Source organism: Vombatus ursinus, unplaced genomic scaffold (genome assembly GCF_900497805.2).
Source record: "Vombatus ursinus unplaced genomic scaffold, bare-nosed wombat genome assembly UNPS02014837.1, whole genome shotgun sequence".
Classification (NCBI taxonomy): Eukaryota; Metazoa; Chordata; class Mammalia; order Diprotodontia; family Vombatidae; genus Vombatus; species Vombatus ursinus.
In genome coordinates this window covers 3,896,148-3,910,488 of record NW_020954615.1, presented here as the reverse complement: position 1 = coordinate 3,910,488, position 14,341 = coordinate 3,896,148, and positions in this window count along the sequence as shown.

The following is a 14,341-nucleotide window of genomic DNA, read 5'->3' as shown; positions in this document are numbered from 1 at the left end:
CATCTAGGAGTTCCACTGTTAGAACAGAAATCTTGGCTTAGCCTGTAGACTCCGGGGCACCTGAAACTCACAAAAGTTGTTTTTGTAGAAGCCAACATTGCCTAAAATTTTCTAAACAGGTATATTAAGGGATTATTGTTACCAAAAAAGTGTATCTAAGGACTCCTCATGAATAGTCATTCTTCTCCAGCGTATTTAAAATTCAGAATTACAATTGGTATTCAGCTTGTTGGGAATATGTCTTTTGTGTGTATGGGGAAGGCAATGACAGGTCCACGTGAATAGCTGCTGATGTTCAAGACTTACAAAGCGCTCGCTTTACAGATGTTATTGGAGCCTCACAGCAACCTTAGGAAGTGGGTGTTCTAGGTTTTTAGAGCACACAAGCTGAGGTTCAGAGAGGTTCAGTGACGCACAGCTATGGTCACACAGCTAGTGAAGTATATGTAGATAGATTTGCACTCAGGTCTTTTCTGACTTCAAGCCCAGCGGGCAGCATTTCTTTATTCATTTAGGTATTCTCACTTAGATGGTTTTGTTCTCTGTTATGACGCCCCTTTGTTTTTCCTTTCAGGCCATCAGCTCCAAGGAAGGCAGAGTCAACTGCCTTGTGGGTAGTTTATGTAAATAACCTGTGGGTATTATAAAAAGCCTGTGAGTAGCTATGCAAATCCCCAAGGCTCTGAGGATTGGTTCAATCACAAGCGAGGTGCTCAGTAAATAGTCCCCAATCCTTCCTGAAACCCTTCTTGTTTGCATCTCTGCTTGGCCTTGAGTTCACGATTCCCTGGATTTTTTAGGACGTTGTCAATGTATTTGTGCATCTATCTCTAATCCTGTTCCTGAGCCCCAACTCTACATTGTCAGCCACCCACTGGACATCTCCATCTGAACATCCCATGGGCACCTCAAGTTCAAAGCAAAGTTCTTCGTCTTCCCACCTAGACCTGTTCTTTATTCACCCTTCCCTAGTTCTGCCAACATCAACCCACCTGCCCCACTTTGTCAGCCTGGGATAGCCTTTGACTCTTCCCTTTCCTCCATTCCTAGGTTCACTCAGTGGCCACGGTCTGTCCATTCCAACTCCACAACATCCCTTCAGTGCACTCCCTTCTCTCCTCTGACCCTGGCCTGGCGCAGGGTCACCTCACACATGGACTATTACAGTTGCTGTTGGTGGGTCTGCCTGCCTCACGTCTCTCCCTACTCCAATGCATCCTCCATTCAGCCGCCAAAGTGATTTCCCTAAAGCTCAGGTGTGATCACATCACTCACATGCCCCGCCCTACTCAGTAAGTGCCAATGGCTCCTTATTACCTCCAGGATCAAATAGAAACATCTCTGTTTGGCATTTAAAGCTCTTCACAACCTGGCCTTGTCCTCACTTTGCAGCCTTCTTACCCTTTACTACCCTCTGTGTACTTTACAATCAGCTTTCTTGCTATTCCTCACACATGGCATTTGCCTCCCAACTCCGTGTTTTTGTATTGGCTGCCCCGCCCTAAGTCTAGGCTACTCTCCCTCCTCATCACTGCCTCTTAGCATCCCTGACTCAGCTAGCCAAAAGACTCTCCCTGAGGAACTAGTCTGACCCAGTCCCTCCCCTGCTTAAGTATCTTCAGTGATTGTAGCATGAGCAGTGGCCACCCCACCATAACCTTCTCCGCAGATGGGCTAAACCAGGTTGAGGGTAATCAACTGGCCTTAAACCTGTCAGTGAGTTTGGGGGGATGTCTATCCCAAGCATGTGAAGACTTCTCCCAGAAGAATGGGTAGATGAGAACAATTTCCAACAGCCACGAAGGTGGCTGAAGCAGGCACTGTGGAACGCTTAGAGCTTGGTCAGACATTGAAGACGCCAAGGTCACCCCCTGCATTCCAAGCCATCACCAATCATCCTGACTTTTGTCCTGCCACTGGACTTTGATGCCTCTAGAAGACTGGAGGAAGGCTGATGACTGTGCAACTCTGCCTCACTTAAATCCAACTCACAGGCAAGTCAAGACATCTTCTGTGAAGTCATTGGTCCTCTTCAAAAATGAAAGACAAACAACAATAAATATATACGATGCATAGTATGTAATATATAAATGTATGTATATACGTATATGTTTACATGTGTATATATAATGTCAGCTCCTTGAGGGCAGGAACTGTCTTGCTAACTTGCATCTGTATCCCCAGTACTTAGCATAGTTCTTGGCACGTTTCAAGTGCTTAATAAATGCTTCATCATCATCATCATCATCATCATCATCATTCTTTCCTCCAATGGCTCATGGTGCAGGGGATGGCTTCCCTGCCCACCAGTTGGTTCTAGCCTGCTGGGCATCGATGTTTCCCCTTTCCCTGGAGCTGCATCTAGTCTGGAGGAGCAGACAACCTTTTCCCTGCATATTCCTCAACCTGGGATAGACTCACAGGTACAGGTACAGCATTCTCCCCACCCCTGGGCAGAATATTATGACAGGGATGAAATTAAATGTTGGTCATATGTGATAAAACCCGTGTCACCCCGTCCTAGTTCTATGCCTGACTAATGTACCTAATTTGCAACATGTTTGTGATGAAAGCCTTCTATAAAGATGAGTCTTCATGACCTTCCATCACACTGACTTTTCTACTGTCTCCCCCTATGGAGTGTGAGCTCCCCCACAGTGATAGGGACCTGCTTCTAGAAGCCTGAAAACAATTGGGATATAATCAATCAACAAGCATTTACTAAGCATCTACTGTGTGCCAGGAATTTAATAGACACCAAAGTTACAAAGGCAAATGTAACATATAACCCGCCCTCAAAAAGAGATAGATAAAAGGGGACAGGTTCAGAGAGAAAGAGATAGAGACAGACAAAGAAACAGAGAGACAGACAGAGACAGACTTGGAAAGACAGAGAGACAAATAGGGGAGAGGAAAGGAAGCAGAGAGCAAAAGGAGAAAGAGAAGGAAAGGGGGGAGAAAGAGAGAGAGAGAGAAGAAGAAGAAGAAGAAAAGGAGGAGGGGGGGAGGAAAAAGCATACTTGTACAGAGAGCCAAAGAGAAATGGAGAGAAGGGAGAAATCAGCCTAAAGAGACAGATCCATAGAGGCAAACAAAAAGAAAAGACAAAGAATGGGGTAGACTGGTGATGAAAGGCATGGGAACTCAGTTATAATGGGTTCCTGGATGTGTTAAAATATTTTACCATCAGGATCCTGTTTATTAGCATGTAGCCAATCAGTGGTAGAGACAGCATTCAAACTCAGGACTCTCATTGCTGAGTTCGGTGCTCTCACTACTCCCTCTAATATCACAGGTTTCCATTTGTTTATTATGGAATGTGGGAAAAATTAGGAGTAGGGCACAGAATCACAGCAACTCGAAGTTGGAAGGGATGTTCAAGGGCATCTAGTCCAACCCACATGCAAATCAAAATCCCCTTTTTATCACCCAACACATCATTTATTCAGAGTGTGCTTGAGTCTATGCCCAACATTTTCAAGATTGGCTCCATGGACCAGGAAGCTGTATTTTGACGGTGATCTTCTGGTATTACTGCCAAGGAGAGTGCCCTGGTCCAGAAGAAGCGTGGGTCTGACTCATAATTCTTGGGTTCTTAAGCCAGGGATCAGGACTGGATCAGTGATTTCATTGGTGAAAGGCAATCCAGGTGAGGAAACTCCCTCCCCCAAAGCAAATCAGCACCTTCCCTGCAACTTGCAGTCTCAGAGAGCTGCCTGGAGCCCAGAGAGGTGTAGATACTTACCCAAGGTCACACAGCCAGGATGTGTCCTGGGAGGGATGAACAAAGTGGCAAAGTGGTAGGAGACCTGGATTTGGAATGAGGGAATGTGGGCTCAAATCCCAAGACTGGCATTTATTCCATGTGTGCCCTTGGGTAAATCACTTAATCTCTCTAAGCCTCAGTTTCCTTAACTTTAAAATGGGACTGGGAGGCAGGGTTGCACCATGACCTCTAGAACCCCTTCCAGGTCTATGACCTAGTAGGGAGGAAGCAGAGGAGGAAGGGGTCTTTGTGAGAAAGAGCTGGTTTGATGTACAGAGTCCAGAAGCCCCTTGGGCCTCCCTCCCACCTCGCACTAAGGTCCGAAAATTCTACCATGAGCGTTTCATTCCTCTGTGTTCAAGAAGAATGATGAGAGATAAGAATAAAAATGTTATCGAGCCTCTGTTAGCTCATGCCACCTTACTGTGTATGTATTTTAATTAGTGGCATTGTGATAGAGAAGGGGAGGGGAGAGGAGGGGAGGAGGGGAGGGGAGGAGAGGGGAGGGGAGGGGAGGAGAGGAGAGGAGAGGAGATGACCTCTAACCTCTGAATGGAAAAAGAACACTGTAGTAGTAACAGAGCTTGGTCTTTCTGAGACCACTGTGATCCAACCTTGCCCTTCAGATCTCCTCTAAAGAGGAGAAATATGCTCGATGTTGGAGCCAGACAAGGTTTGGGCATCTCTTTATGGCTAGGCAAGACCGAGCAGAAATAGCCCCAGGTAGTCATGGCCAGGGAAGGTGAGGTTAGGAAAACTTTTCAGAAGCAGGCACTGTATACCGCTGTACCTGTCATCCAAGGCAAACACACAGTTTAGTGAAATCTGAGGGGCTGGCCAGCGTATTTGCTTTGATGTCCAATTCCCTATAAAACAGGGATAATATTTGATGAGAAACAAAAGATTCCAGCAGCCCCGATAATCATCTTGTCCTGGGGACAGATACAGGATTCTGATTGTTTAGATCCTGGATTAATAAATGACATAGGCATCTGCCTCCAAGGATCAGGCAAGAGGAGCCTCTCAGGGAATGGCTGGGCCCATGGAGGACTGAACCTAGTGGAGGACACCTGGTCTGCTAAGAGGAAAGGGAGCCAGAGGCCAAGTTCCCTTCTCCAAGGAGAGAGGATCCCACGGTACTCCAGCTCTCACCTGGATCTCAAAGCAATCAATCAATCAGCATTTATTAAGGGCCTGCTATATTCTAGAGACTTCAATGGGCGCTAGAGTCACAAAGGCAAAAATCTGCCCTCATGGAACGTTCATTCTGTAAGGTGAAACCATGCAGACACAGAAGTACAACATAGATAAGAAATAAATGTGTTACGACAGTGGAGGAGGGGGCACTAACAGAGACAGTCCTGGGCTGTCTAGTTCACCTGTAAATCATGCCTATGCACCTGTTCTTCTTAGTTATTCTGGATTCCCTAGCCTTCCTATGCACTCTGAGGTGCCATCAGCTTGATCCGACGTATACAGAGAGAGCCCCAAAGTGGGTTCATAAATGCAATCACTTCTCCGCTCACCTGTGCAAATGGGGATTACGCGCTGAGGTTCTCATTGATGGGTTTTCCATTGGTTTTATTATCAACAAAATCACCCTTTCCACTGCCCAGCCACTGTGGAAACCGTCCCAAGTTGGAAAACAGGGAACAGGATCCTGGGGAAAGAGTTGTGTGGAAAGAGCTGGACCTCTGCCTGTGCTTTGGCCCCAGTTTTGCCCTTCAATGAGTAACCAATCCAACACAATCCAATTCCACAAGTGTCTAAGAAGTGCCTGCTGTTTGCCAGGCACTGTGCCAGGAACTTGGGATTCAGAGACAAAGTAAACCAAAAAACTAACCCATCTATCAAAATACTTGTATTCTTTTAGTATAATTTGAAAGCAAAATTTCTGTGAGGCTTACTTTCAGTCAACCATCCAAGGTCTCTCCCTGGCTCAGCTTCCAGTCAGCTTCATCATAACCCCTTTCGTCCAGACATGGATATCAAAGAACTAACCAAGAGCTGCTGATCACTGATACCCATTAATAAGAGGTCTGGGAACCTACCCCATTGGAAGGGGCCAGAGTGCATGCTTAACCTTTGGGAAGTGTTCCAGTCCTGCTCTCTCACTACATAGATGTGTGTATGTACATATCTGTGTGCGTACACATTATATATTATATATGTATATATAGATATATATACATGTGTATACTGCCACTCACGAGCCCCCACCAGTGTGTTCTCTGATGATTAACAGACATATTAAATTAGTTTTTAGAAAGGATTATAACTAATCAAGTATACCAAGAGAGTTGCTATAAAAACACCCTCACAAATCCAAAGCCTACTTTTGATTTACACACACAAGGTCCCCAGGGAGAGTGGGCTCAAATTTAGATTGCTTTGTCAGATTTATAGAGGAATAGATTGAACAGGGGACAGACTGAACAATTCAACAATCATTTATTAAAGATCTATTTACAAGTAATAATTTTAGGAGCTAGAAATACAAAAATGACAAGGTACCTGACCTCAAAAAGCTCACATTCTACTGAAAGGGATACAATACAAATATAGACAAGTACATAGGATAGGAATTACTGGGAAGCAAAGCTACACTTGTGCAGAGTGCTCTGGGAATGTCTGAGAAGAGAGAGAATGCTTTCAGCCAAAGGAAGAATAATGGAAGAAGGCAATTGATTAAGGAAATTTTCACAAGAGGAGGTGATGAGCCTTGAAGGAAGATAAGAATTTTGAAGTTAGAGAGGAGGACAGAGCATACAGCAAGTAGAAGGATGGCTCATTGGAGCGCACTAAAGCAGGAAGTGACCTGCTACGTTCATGGCACATCTAGGAGGTCAGTTTTGCTGCAACTGGCTATGTAAAAGGGAGTAATATTTAATAAGGCTGGAAATATAGACAGAAGCTCCACTGTGGCAGGCCTTAAATGTCAGGATGATGAGTTTGTGCTTTATCCTAGAGTAGCCTCCAGGGACCCAGTGAAAGTTTCTTCAGCAGGAGAGTAATAATTGTGCCTGATTTTTGCAGGGCCAATTAGAGAAGGGAGAAACTGAAGTCAGGGAGACCAAAATGAGAAAATGACTACATTAGTGCAAGCAAGATATGATAAGAACCCAAATTAGGGTGGTGTTATTTGGTGAGAAGGGAGAAATGCTAGAATAAAGAGCCTTGGAAACTTATGGGAAAACAGAGATTGACAGAGAGAAAAGTATGAAAGAATCAAGTTTCAAGCTTCCTTGAGTGAGAAAATGACGGTACTTTTAACTGGTATCAAGAAGTCAGAAAGAGGGGCAGGTTTCGGAAAAAATATGATAAGAAAATGAGTTCAGTTTTGGACATGGGATCATTGGATCATAAATTTAGAGCTAGAAGGACCTTAGAAATCATCTAGTACACACACACACACACATACACACACACACACACACACACACACACACACACACACATTTTATGGGTGAGGAAACTGAGGCAAACCGATTTGCCCAAGGTCATACAGACAGCAAGCAGCAAAGCTAGGATTCAACCTGAGGTCTCTATACTCAAAATTTAGCATTGATCCCACTGAGTTAGTGGGATAGCAAGGAGATCACCAAATCACAAAGTCTCAGAGAGACTCTGGGAGAGACTCAAGTTCAGTGAGTCCAGTTGCTTCTTACCTAAGAATCTCTGCTGCAATATACCCAGGAAGTGTTCATCCAGACATGGTTTGATGGCCTACAGTAAAGGAAGCCAACTGCCTCTTAAGGCAATCCATTTCATCTTGGATAACTCTAAATGATAAAAGGTCATTGCTTATGTCAAAGGGAAAGCCCAATGGCCTTTTCTCAATTATCATTCTCCCCTGACTTTTCTGCAACATTGGACACAATTAGTCACCCTATCTTCCTGATACTCTCACCTCTCTGTTTTCATGACCTTATTCTCTCCTGGTTCTCCTCCTACCTGTCCAAACATGCCTTCGCAATCTCCTTCGCTGGACTTTCATCTATGCCATGCCCATGTACTGTGCATGTATCCCCAAAGCTCTGTGCTGGCCTCTCTACTCTTCTCTTCCTACGCTATCTCTTGGTGATCTCATCAGTTCCTAGGTGTTTAACTATCATCTCTAGGCAAATGATCCCTATATGGATATATCCAGCCCTAGTCTATCTCCTGAGCTTCAGTCCTACATCATCTACTTCCTCTTGGACATCTCAAACTGAATGTCCCATAGGCATCTCAAACTCAACATGTCCAAAACAGAACTCATGATCTTTCTCCCAAACCCAATCCTCATTAGAATGTCCTTATTTCTTTTGAGGATACCCTACCCTCCAAGGTTACCCAAGGTTACAAATTCAGAGTCATCTTCAACTCTTCTCTCTCACCTGCCCTCCATATCTATTACCTTCCTCCTCTTCTTCCTTCACAGCATTTCTCACAGGGTACCTTCTCATTCCCACGGCTACCACTTTAGATCAGACTCTCATCATCTCATGTTGGACCATTACAACAGCCTCCCTGCTTCAAGTCTCTTCCCCTGTTCAAGTCATTCTCCACACAGATGCCAAAATGATGTTCCAAAGCACAAGTCTAACCATGTCACTCCCCTGATCAAGAGTTCTTGATTCTAGGATCAAAAGCATAATGCCTGGTTTCAACTCAACAAAACAAGATGCCCCTGCACCAGATACCTCTTGGTATTCCTTCCTCTTCCCTCTTTCCTGACTCTTTTTGTGTGTGGTCTCCTTTAGATTGTGAGCTCTTTGAGGACAAGGATTGTCTGTCTTTCTATTAATTGTATCCCTGGTGCTTAGCACAGTGCCTGGCACACAGTGGGTGCTTAATAATGTTGATCTACAAGTGCACATATTGAAGTCTTATAGTATACAGAGAGAGAATGGAGATAAGTGAGCCACTCTTGAACTCTTTTGTCATTTGTCCTTCATTCTTGAAGGACCATGATATCATGGAGGCAATATCACGACTTGCAAGTAAAGTGGATTTAAGTGAAAGAGGACTGTGCAAAGTCACCAGCCTCACTTTCAACCTTAGAGCCATCTGGGTCCAGTGGCCAGATATAGATCAGGATGACTGGAGATGGCCTGAACTCTTTGAGGAAGTCAGATCATAAGATCACAGACTTGGGGCTGGCATGAACCATAGCATTCATTAAAACCAACTCTTAATTTTCTGATGAGTGCAATGAAGCCCAAAGAGGTCCAGTGATTTGTCCAAGGTCACACAGTTAGCAAGTGGCAGAACCAGGAGTCCGGGAACCTGGATGTGATCATAGCAGATGAAATACATTTCCACTTTCAAAAGATTGATGAATGATGATGGCAGAGGCAGGGTCTAGACCTGAGAATGGCAATGGAGTATGCCAACTCCCTTTCTTGTCCCAGGGGGTCCAGGGGCAGAAGAGGAGTGGCCTGCATGGGAGAGGCTAGTGAGAAGCGTGGCACCTTCTGGAGAAAGTCAGAAGACTGAAGTGACAGGAAGAGGTCTAGGATGAAGGAGAGCATGATAATAACAGCGGAGAAGGGGTTCCAGAGTTTGCAGGGGAAGGAGAGGATGGAGAACATCAGGCCTTGGGAAAAGTAGAAGACTGTAGGACATAGGAGTTTTGTCTCCATTGATGGGAACTCTAAATTACAGGAGTTTGATGACTGTGGTGGAGGTCACAGGCTAAATTACTTCCAAAGATCTAAATGGAATTCTGGAGTGAAGCTATTTTTTCAGATGGTATCTCCCAGATGGAGTCCCCTTGGGTGTTTGAAGTACGGGGCTGCAGGTCCATAGTGGCCCATGAGGTCTGACTTAAAAAAATGCCCTAATCTGGAGCAGCCTCTTTACTCTAGCCCCTCTTCTTCATCCTTGGGGCCCAGGCCTCCCCCGGTGACAAACTGCTTCTTGTAGAGATCTTCTCCGGGACAAAAGGCATTGGTCCTAGAACAGCTGTGCCCAGATCACTTTGTGCCCGTCCTTCCAGGCCCCATCAGTGGGTCAGAGCTGGTGTTTGAGGGTTCCTGGGGGGAAGGATATGTGCAAACCTGGGATAAGATAAGTATCCTTGACACGGTTGACCTACCTAGTTCATAACACTAAAAGTCATTGATTTGTAGAGGAAACCTTGCCTTTGCTCAAACCATTCTCCTAAGACCTGGAATGGATTTTAGATCTAAGGCTGGAAGGGACCCAGAAGTCAGTGAATCTAAGCACCTTGTTCTTACATATGGGGAAACTGAAGCTCAGAGAGGGGAAGGAACTTAGTATCATAGACTGAAAGTAGGAAGAAACCTTAAAGGCTTTCTACTCTAAACCTCTTATTTTACAGATGAAGAAACAGGCCCATGGAGGTTGAGAGACTTCTCCAAGATCACTCAAGCAGCAAATGTCAGGGAGGGGATTTGACCTACCCATTAGCTAGGCCTTTCCCCAGTCATGTGGATGAGATTTTCAAGTTGAGAAAGGGTTTGCCTAGAAGAAACCCAAAGTCTCTTCCAACTTTCAGATTATGTTGTCAAAAACATTGAGTACCTACTGTATATAAGGCATCACGGTAGATATTCAAGATAATGTGCCACATGTTAATATATAAGGGGAAAAAACCTTTATTAAAATAACTGCATTGCTACAAATGAATCCCAGTCAATGTATTTTAAGAGCTGATTCGCAATTTAGAGCAAGATTTAAAGAAATACAGACACCCAAGTACTTTTCGCCCACCTAAGTACTTTTCTATCCCTTACCTCGACATCTTAATTTCCCTGGCTTCTTTCAAGGCTCAGCTCAAATCCTACTTTCTGCAGAAAGCCTTTCCTGGGTCCCCCTCCCAAGCCGTTACTGCCTTTCCCTTCCATCTACTCTATATATCGTGTATGTCCCTGGTTCTTTACATGTTCTCTCCCTCCTTAGAATAGATGTCTCTGGAGAGTATGTACCATTGTTTTGCCTTTCTATTCCTATTGTTTAGCTCAGTGCCTAGAACACTTGATAAACACTTACTGACCCACTGACTACAAACTACAGCTCCTATCAGTCGCTACTTAATATAATCTCGAATTTTCTTAGCCCATCTTTAAGAGAACCTTTAAAAATACACAGAAGAGAACAGGAGGAGGTTCAGAAGGGCACCCAGACAAGCAGGGCAGTATTGGAAGTACTGTATTAAATGGATTATGTACTTTTAAAAAGCTGTACATAATAGAGCTTCACGGTGTCCCATGCAATCTTCTTTCTGTTCTTTGTATATGGAAAAGTTCATGTTTGTTGATGTTTGTCAAATTCACAATAAAAAAAGAAACTTTCAAAAATAAAGAGAAGCTTTAGCTGTTTGCTGACAATACTGAGCAGGCTTCCTCGTCCCTATCCCAATAGCCTGCCAATTGGTTTTGGGCATCATCCTCACTTTGGGGTTAAACAGCAAGCTTATTACATTGTTTAGGACCCACTGAGTCCTTCACCAGCACATCGGCTGTTTCTTTCTGACTCTCCCTCCTTCCCATGGTCTTTGAAAATGTAGGAAGTATTTCTTTCAGTTCCTCCAAGAAGTGTCACAAATGCTAGCCTCCTAGTCCTCGAATGTACTCCCTTGGGCACTACAGGGAAGAGAGAATGGGTGCAAAGACATGTTCAGAGCTTGGATTCACAGCACAATAGTTTTCTCTGAGTAGGTATTCTTTTGGCTCCTAGTCTTTCTTGGAAGAATGGAGCTCTTCAATATCTGGATAAATATATTAATAAGAATAAGAATAATAAGAATTGAATTAGCGCTTTAAGGTTTGCAAAGAACTTTGTGCTCTTTTGATTTCTTATCAACCCTGTGAGGTGGATATTATTTTTATTTTCATTTTAGAGATGAGGAAATTGAGGTTTAAGAAAGTTAATTGACTTGCCCAGGGTCATATAGTTAGTAGGAAGTCTGAAGCAGGATTGGAACTCAGGGCTTCCTGACTCCAAATCTAACACTCTTTCCTCTGTGGCACTTAGCTGTGACTTTGTTGATGTTGGTCCTCCAATTGGTATCTATCATAAATCATTCTTGCATTCTCAGCCTTCCATAAATCCTCCACACAGGGTCCACCAAAGAAGGACGAAAGGCACTTTATAGATATTATCTCATTTGATCCTCACAATAACCCTGGGGAGGTAAATGCTATTACTATCCCCATTTTACAGTTGGGGAAAATGAGGTAAATGGGGTTAAGTGACTTGCCTAGACTCATACAGCTAGTAAGCATCTGAGGCTGGATTTAAACTTGGGTCTTCTTGACTCCAAACTTAGTGTTCTATCCACTGAAACACTTAGCTGACTCCTGGGTCATTTCTCTATGTCTCTTACATCACTCAGGCACCACTGAAGCATCCCGGCTAGCTACCTGTCATTCCTCTTTCTTGCTCTCCTCTTTTTCCATTCAAACATCAAAAATGTCATTTTCTCCACCATTTTTGTTATCCTTTCATCACTGGTTGATTACAATTTACACACACACATAGACACCTTCAACTACCTCTCCATTGCTTTTTGGGTGACTTGTAATTTTGATTCTTCAGAAATGTGCTTTTCCGTGATTCACAGACACATGGCACCACCTGAAAAACACAGATATAAAAATAGGCTTTTTTTTGTTTCTAGAAGAAGCTTGGGGTCTTTGAAATCATTCCCAAATGCCTTCTGGGTCACTTCCTACCCCTTACTTCACTCTGTGGTTCAGTTCTGAAGTTACTCATGGAGTTACTCATGGGGCTGATCAGATCAATTGAGTGTTTCTGATTCATTTGGTGAAAATAAAGTATAGGTCTTTGGCAAAAAGAAGCATCTGCCCTGAGTTGAACATGGGATCTGGTCATAGGAGTTACTACAGAGTTGGGGGTATGATGAGCCAGAGAGATGAGAAATAGAATACCTCCATTTGGGGTCAGTCCTGTCTTCTCAGGACTGAGCACAGTTCTCTGATCCCAGAGCTCTAGAGTCATGTGGGAGAGGGAACTCCTGGAGGAGAGTCACATTCAGTAACGTCATGCTTTCACAAAGACCCAGAATCTTTGGTCCCACAAAGGTGGGGTAGGAGCCAGGGGAAGAGCTCATGAGGAGGCCTTCAGAGAAATAATGTGGTGCTTAGGAAGATCTCCTCACTTTGCTGGGGCTCAGTGTCCTCGTCTCTGACATGAAGAGCTTGGTTTCATCTGGAGTTTCAAGTTCTAATAAGCTAGGAATTCTTAGCTTTAGGATTCTTTAACGTAGAGAGGAAACTTCACGATAGGTACTTCACTATGGTTTTCTAAATATAAGGCGGGTTAAATGTGTTAAGAATTAAAACCCATAGTTTATTCCCATGTGGTGTGATTTACAGGGGAGAGAAAATAATAGCATTTACACAGTACCTCATAGTTGGCAACAAATTCTATTTGTCTTTTTAGCCTTACAACCCTCCTAACCCCCTGTGAGGTGAGTTCTACTACTGTTATCTCCATTTTCAGGATGGGAATACTGAGGCATAGAGAAATTGAACTTTGCTTAAAGATTTAGAACTAGAAGGGCACTTAGAGACCATTTGGTTTACACCGTCACATAAAGATGAACTAGGGCCAATGATGGTCAGATGACTTGCCTAAGGTCACAGGGGTATTGACAGAAATACATCCTCTGACTTCAAATCCAAGCTAACACCTGCCTTCACAGAAGAAATGCCCCCATTCCCAAAGGGATCATACTCACTAGCTCACCCACAATTTTAAAGTTCCCAGGACACTGGTCTCCTTGCTGTTCCATGAACACAACTCCATCTCCCGACTCCAAGCCTTCTCACTGGCTGAACCTCCTGCCTGGAATGTAGGCTCTCTTCAAATTCCTGGATTCCATCAACCCTTCACTAAAGTCCTACATTTTGCAAGAGATCTTCTCTAATTCTCCTTAATCTTACTACCTTCCCTCTGAAATTACTTTCAGCTGATCCTGTAAATATATCTTGTTTGCACATCATTATTTGCATGGTCTCTCCCCATTAGATTGTGAGCTCCTTGAAGGTAAGGATGAGTTTGGATTTTTTTTTCCTTTATATCCCAGGGCTTTACACAGTGCCTGGCACATAGTAGGAGCTTAAAAAATGCTTGTTGACTTGATTTAATGATTAACCCAAGCCTTTGTCAAAAGGCAAATATGTTACCCAAGATGAAGTAACACATTAAGTAAATTATCATCTGCTATGCATTATCATAGATAATATTATCAAATTCACCCGAGCAAAGATGGGCCATAGGATAGGCAGTTTTGGATGGGGATGATGAGGTGATATAGAGAATAATCTGGACCAAGGGATACTGTAATGGGGGACCTAAGTCAGCTCAGGAGACACTGGGGACTATGAGTTGGATGAAGGGAGAGTGTGACCAAAGGGAAGCTGGGATGTGTTGGGGGGGATTGAAAGGAGGGTTGGTATGAAGAGCCTTTGAAAGCTGGATTCCATTTTCCTTAGATCTATAACTAGCTGGAGTAAATCTCCAATTGTAAGCATAGTAGCTGGTTGTCATCATCCTTCACAATCCACATGTACCTGATGTTTTCTCTTTATTGATCTCCCT